A 7,445-nucleotide genomic window follows, 5' to 3' on the forward strand; every position below is an offset into this window, starting at 1 on the left:
CAACGTGCTTACTTGCCACGTTTATGTTCTCGACAATCATAGGGGGGGGGAGGGGGGGGGCGCGTGCGTGTTCATGCTATATTTTTGCATTCACTAGTTGACATTTTCTGTTAGGTGGCAAATGCTTACCTCTTGCATTTACATTTTCCCCCTTAACAATTTGGTCTGTTCCTACATCAGCAGAATGGCTCGTGGCGATTATCAAAATGATGACGATGATTTCATGGATCCACCATAGCGTAACCGGGCAACTGGACGGAGAAAAGAGGGCGACGAGGTAACTGTCCACACACCCGCCCCATCTCCTCCCGATTTTTTTATTGGTTGGCACCTATATCTTTTGTAGTCGTCTGTCATGAACTAAATTTTCATGACATTGCAAAACATGGCAACAGCTGATCACTTTTGTGTCTGTTTTTTGCAGAAGAAGAAACGTGTTCGCAACAGAGCCTCCCAGGAACGTCTGACTGTGTTGATTGAAAAATTCACCGACGATCAAAAGGGGGCTGCTGCTGAGATGGGTATGCAGGCTCTGATGGATGTCCGGTGCACGAACCTTGTCAACCCTGTATGCGACTGGCTTGGTGAGATCTACGAGCCTGCCTCCAGGGAATTCGTGATTCCGGGACGCGGAAGACTTCCGTTGAACGAGGAATCCGTGTTCTGCACTTTGGGTGTGCCTCGTGGACATATCAAAGTCCCGTACGAGGTCAATAATGAGATCGAGGAAGCGCTGTTCGCTCGTTTGTTTCCTGGATTGGAGTCCATGCCGAACACGTCTGTACTGGCAGATTCGCTACAGGCCATGACGACGCACGGAGATATTTTCAAGATGAAGCTACTCATGTACCTCATCTCAGCTGTTTTCGCGCCGACCATTTCCCTTCGCGCAAGCAACAAATGTTTCCCCATCCTGGTGAATGATCCATCCTTTCTACTTTATTTTCCTTCAATCTTCTGGCTCCGATGTCACGTGTTAAGCTAATGACTGCCAGTGTTTTCGTTGTTTTTTTTTCGTTTGATTTCTGATGCGGCAAACTTTTTGCCCTGAAATTTTGTGTTGTGCAGGCGAATCTGAAAAATGTGAAGAACATGAACTGGTGTAAGTTTATTGCCGACTTTCTCCATGATGCTTTCAAAAACAAGATGTACCAGAAGGGTTGTCGACTGCATTTAATGGTATTTATTTTACCAGATCTCTGTGTGAACTCTTGTTTATAACACAGTTTTATTCATGCATGGCAACCCGATCATAACAAGATGGCAACTGCCATAATGACAATGTGGCAACTGCCATAATGACAATATGGCAACTGTCATACTGACAATATGACAACTGCCATCATATTAGCATGGCAACTGCTATCACAGTATGATGGCAACTGCCAGCACACTATGATGGCAACTAGCACATACATACTATCATTGGATCATACATTATCCTGCTCTTTTTCCCAACTACAAAGTACCCATGATGGCAACTGACATTTCTTTCTTTGTAAAATTATTTTAAATCAGCTCATGTATGTCGACTGTCTTGATCTGTCCACCGTGTATTTCTCTGGGGTAGGAAGCCCGCCGCCTACGTACAAGTTTGCTGTTTCTGCGTGGACCATCAACGCTGTCAAGGCTGTGCTTGCCGCAGACAGGGCAACTGATACCACATATGGAAAACTACAGGTTAGTTTTTGTTTATCTCTTCACACGGCATGCTTACAAATTTGACATGAGGCAACCGTCCGTGGTTTATAAGGCATGCTTACAATTTCTTTTTGTTTTTCATAGCTGATGGCCAAGCATGCTATAGACTACAGCGTGTTTGGGGGGCCTCAAAAATTTGGAAAGTGGATGGACGTGCACTCAGCTCCGTCTTACCCTTCTGAGGTAATCAAAATATCGACATCCATTGTTTGCCGTGGATTACTTGTTGATGTCGCGCAAGTGACTGCAATACGGGTTGTTGTTGATGCTTCTTGTTTTCGTGCACAGGCGAGGGCACCAGTTGAGCATCTAATTGGGCAGTTTGCATCCGAAATGACCGGCTTGCTCGGGAAGTTGGTTGAGGGGTGGACGTCCCTCAGTGCCTCTGACAGCGACGCGGTTGCGAGGCAGTTCACTTCATTTGTCCCAGAACATACACATCGACCAACCAGTTGCCGTGGCCGGTATGACTACAACAGTTCCCAAGAGCCCGGTGACACACAAGATGATGTAGATGGAGACGCTGGCCTCAACAAGGATGACGATGATGACATGGATAATGTGCATCAGGACACGGATGACGATGAACATGCTGAAGTTTGCATAGGCGGCAACAAGGGCAAGGATGCAACAGATGCCCCCCCACCGGAGAAAGTGATAGAACATATGGCTGAGAGAGGCGAGGGGGTGTTGCCATCAAAGAGAGGGAGGGCTCCAGATGATGTTGGGCAGGGTTCTTATGGCAAGAGGTCTAGGACCAATCCCGTAGCTGCCAGGAGGAGGTTCGACTTTCAATTTTAGTTTTCTGTTGTATCTATTTTCTTGGAACAATCTCATCCATTTCTTTGCACTTGTTTTTTGTCAAGCGCGGCAATGGGTTTGTTGTCTGACAGTTGCCACCTTCTTTTTTCCCTCCATCTGTTACGTGCAGGGAGCCGACCGCTGGTGGACGAGCAGTTACGAAGAAACAGGCGCCAACGCCAACCCGTGTTTCTGCTCGCTTGAACAAAGGTGCCCCCATTGCCGGTGACACCCCTTCCACTAGGTCTTCTCCTCGTACAACGACGACCAACACCGGGGATCCTGTCGTGTTGCCAGACCTAAGGAAGCCAGTCAGAAAGTATGTGTATCCATGTGCTTTCATGTACATAGTGGTATTTTTTCTTGATTTTCCAATACTACTGTTTCAGCTTGTCACATGTTCTTCTGTCATCATCCCCCACGAGGCAACCGCTGTTTTTCCAAATGATTTCTTCCTTCATTTTTTTAGTTTACGACAACTCCTATTGGTCTTTACATGGCAACTGGCATCTAGGCCAACTGGCAACTACCACTCTACCTAATGGCAGCTGCCATCTTTTACCTTTAGCTTTGTGAGCTCATCCCACACACAGGTTTCAAATTGCATTCCTGACAGAACATACACTTGTATCATTCTTCAAGTTTGCTAACATGGCAACTGCTGCTGGATGGCAACTGCTAACTATGACACATGGCAACTCATGTTCCCATTACATGGCAACTACCAGCTTTTCCACTCTTTTTTTTCATTCTTTTAAGATTTCTACCATTGCAAACATATTTTTGTTCATTTTTTCATACCTTTCTCATGTGATTTTTTCTTTTTGCAGGGTGAAGAAGACTACTACGCGCGGGGCCAAGCATAGCAGTAAGGACCCGTTCGAACGCCTTCATTCAAAGTTGTCAATGGGGGGCAACTCAAATGTACATGAGGCACCCGGCGACAACACTGCTGCTGCACCGATGACTGCTCCCACCAACTCTGATGCAAGTGGCCGACCATCTCCGCCGGCTACGGATGTATAGGCTAGAACAACAGGCATCGGTACATCGGGGAGTGACGAGTCGGTATCTGCCAGGACAGCTGAAATATTGCCAACTCTTCTGGCAATGAAGGATGCTGCTGTGAGCCATGCCACCCCATCAACAAGTGTTGAAGTGGACGCTCCCGAGACGAACCTAGGCAAGGAAGATTCCCGCTCTTCCGACACTGATTCCAAGCGCGTGCGTGGTGGCACACCTGTGTCCACGACAGAAGCCGCTGAGGCGGCAGTTCATAAGGATATGCCATCTACAGGTGAGAGTCCCGGCACAACAGCTCTAGCCCCTGTCGGTGCAGATACTGCTAAGGTGACCGTGGCGCATGCTGGTCTTCCACCTAGGCGTCGCAGCCCCCGCAAGCAACCAACAGTCATACCCAACGCACCGGTTGTATCTAGGAGCAGGAGAGACGAGTCTGGGTATGTTCCTGCGTCCACACTGTTCCCGCCACCCGCCAAAAACAATGTGATGGAGAAACCGCAAGACCGGAGCACAATTGATGCAGGTGTGAAGCCGGGCACGAGTGAAACAGGTGAACGGCCGGAGCAGACTGCGCCTTTACCCGCAGTGGAAATCCCCAGCATAAATCTGCGCACTTCCAGGCTCCCAGTCAATGTCGGTGTCCCCTACAGCCCAAACAAGAAGATTGCCATGAAAGCTGCTGCTGATACCGCTGACAACACGCCCCGCCCTGCAAATAAGCCCGAATATTCTGTAGCGGCCGATTCAGATATGTTTGTTGATCTTTCACCATTAGATTCTGCCCCACAAATCGTTCGTGGTCCGGCCAGTAGGAATGAGAGGCACCCAATGGCATTTACCCCACCGAGCTTCAGCCTTGGCATCAGTCAAGATCAACCGATGGTGCAAGATCCTTTGCCAGTTGCCTTTGTTTTCCCAGGAGGCATGCCCGCAATGATGGCGCAGCCAATGGTCGAGGGCAGGAAGGCTGTCAAGTTTGTGGAGCCAATTGTGCAAGGTACACTTGTCGTGTCCTTATGATTTTCCTGTATACATCTTTGTAGTTTGAATTTTGTCCCAATCATATTCTTTTGGGTGTTCTCACTTGTGATGGCAACTGCCGTGTGATGACATGGCAAGTGGATTTGATGCACCATGTCCTACTTTTTTTTTGTTGCCATGCTGCATTTTTGACATTTGGGTAAACACGTGGCAACTGAAGTTGATTCATCATGGCAACTGTATTTGCTGGCACATGGCAAATATAGTGCATTCCACATGGCAATTGGATTTGCCACACCATGTCACCTGCATTTTTTGTTACCATTCTGCATTTTTTCTGTACGGCAATCACATGGCAAGTGGAGTTGACACAACATGGCAACTGCATTTGATGTGACATGGCAACCACAATCCATCTAGATAGTAATTCAGCACAACTGCATGGCAACTGTAGTTGCCATGACGTGGCCACTGTAGTTGCACCACACATGTCAATTTCCCCACTATTTTTCTACCTACATCTCACATCATACACCCTATTTCCTCACAACCCATCTGTTTTCTGACTTTCTCCTTATCCTAACACACTTTTTATTTTTTGAATCATTGCAGGCACCCCTGAGGAAATTTCACCATCACTTGACGAAGCTTACCGCAAGATCGAGGAGGCAGCATTGTAGAGGAGGACCTCGCGAGGGCAAGGGCAATCAAGTTCCAACTTGCCTGCAGAGACGGCATCTGAGGATACCATCAGAAGTGCCACCCCTGGTTCTGTGAGACAGCAGAGGGTAGTTCACCCACCTCCCGCGGAAGACTACGAGCCCGAATTCAGGGCCACTAAGGAATAGACCCAGCTGTACGACATCATCAAGCGGTTTGGAAATGCGAGGGCCAGCAGCAAGCACATGAAGGAGTTGAAAGCGTAAATGACCACACCCTATAATCTCTCATTTTGCTTTGTTCCTTTCTTACCATTCATCTTCTTCGTACTCTCTATACATGATGCGCTTACGCTCTAGTTCTTTCATATATTTTTTTACTTAGCAGGCATGATTCTTCCATGTTATGTCGTTTTCATACAGCTCATGTTTGGACAGAACCAAAGTCATTCAATGCGGAGCGACGTACGTCGACCTGGGTGATCTCGCCGAGTCCGTGAGGCCAAACGGTAAAATGTCGACAAATGTAGTTGCATGCGGGATCGACTACATCAACAATCACATCGATGTGTGTGCCGACAAGATCATCATGCATTACAGTGTGACATGCAAAATATGGGATGGTGACTTCCACCACAAAATCCTGAGGAAGAATTTCGCTCAACACGGTGAATTCAAGCTAACACTGAAGAAATATGTGAGTACTCCTCCCCTGTCTGCACTGTTTTTTCACATGGTGTGGTTTTTGCCATCTTATGCACTTGTGATTATGTGGCAGATGTTTTCATGTGGCAACAGCTGCCGTGCACATTTACTTTTTTTTGTTTTTTGCATCCCGTGCGAACTACGTGGCAATTTGATTGTAAAATGCACGGCACATTTTGTTCACCCATAACCAAACATTCTACGTGATTCTATTTTTTTTGTTCCTCCGCTGTTCTTTTTGTGTAGTCTGCTTTCTCATTCATTCACTTTTCAAATGCAGGTCATGTTCCCCATGTTCCAGGATCTTGCACCACATGACACTCAAGACAAGTGTGGTCACCACTATGCGGTCTGTTTTGACCTGAAGAACCAACGTTTTGAGGTGCTTGATTCAATGCGTTCGGAAGCTGATTCAGATCTTATTACGCATGCCGAATTCTTCATCAACAACCTCAAAGAGACATGGAACCGTCACTACGAACATTCAAAGGTCCAGATCAGACATTTCCCGATTGAGTATGTGGCGACTGTGAAGCAAGGGAACACGTAATTTCTTAACCCCCTCCTTCATGTGCCGTTTACATCAATGCAACCCCTATTTTTGTTGTCACATCTGAATTGAAGTCTATCTTTGATACGTCTGTCCTTTTTTGCGTGTTCATCTGAGTCTTTTTCTCGTGCAGTACGGACTGTGGCTTTCATGCGCTGGAATACTTTGCAAAGTGGGAAGGCAGAGTTGTTCCCGCTATCACAGCTGCAATGGTCGTTGAGCTCCGGAAAATCCATACATGGAACTGGTTGACGAATGAAGATTTCAACAAGCGGTCCGGAGCACGCGAGTTCGTGGAGGAAGCTGTCAAGAAAATCAACAAAAAGTACAAGTGATCACGTGGTGTTACACACCGGACGCATACCTTACATTCTGTTGCTAAGGAATGTAAGGTACTTATCTCTTTGTCATCGTCGAAAACTATGTTTGTGTGCTATGTTACGACCGCAACCCCGCGCAGGCTAATATGTAGTGGAGGTGTGTGAGCGACATTTTAGTAGTTTCTGTAATATATGTGTGGACGTGAACCTATTTTAGGCGTTAATGCACATATGTTTTTATGTTTTATCATTATTACAATGGTTTCATCGCTTACAGCACCAGTTTGCTGTTTTGATTGCGTCTATGATGTTTTAAAACAGATGGCAAATGTAGTTCAACATACATGGGTAGCGAAAGTCATCGTCGGTTTTCATTTTGTCTATTTTGCTTCTTCTTTTTCATCGCTAAGTGCACCGGCTAGCATGGGGTAGGGTTGATCATGCATCCACAACCTTGGCTGCGGTTTATGCACGTTACGCCTTTTTCCAACTTATTTCCCATACATCGCCCACAACACACTATGTTTCTCTAAACCGCGTGGTATTTGTCATGGAAATATATGTCATGCAGAGTCATTTCAAATACCATGGCATATTTTCAGCAGAGCTAACATGGCAGATACAGTTCAAACAACATGGCAGATCAAGCATAATTAACATGGCAGATACAGTACAACTAACATGGCAGATCCAGTACAACTAAAA

The sequence above is a fragment of the Triticum dicoccoides genome, chromosome 7B (genome assembly GCF_002162155.2).
Source record: "Triticum dicoccoides isolate Atlit2015 ecotype Zavitan chromosome 7B, WEW_v2.0, whole genome shotgun sequence".
In the NCBI taxonomy this organism is placed as follows: Eukaryota; Viridiplantae; Streptophyta; class Magnoliopsida; order Poales; family Poaceae; genus Triticum; species Triticum dicoccoides.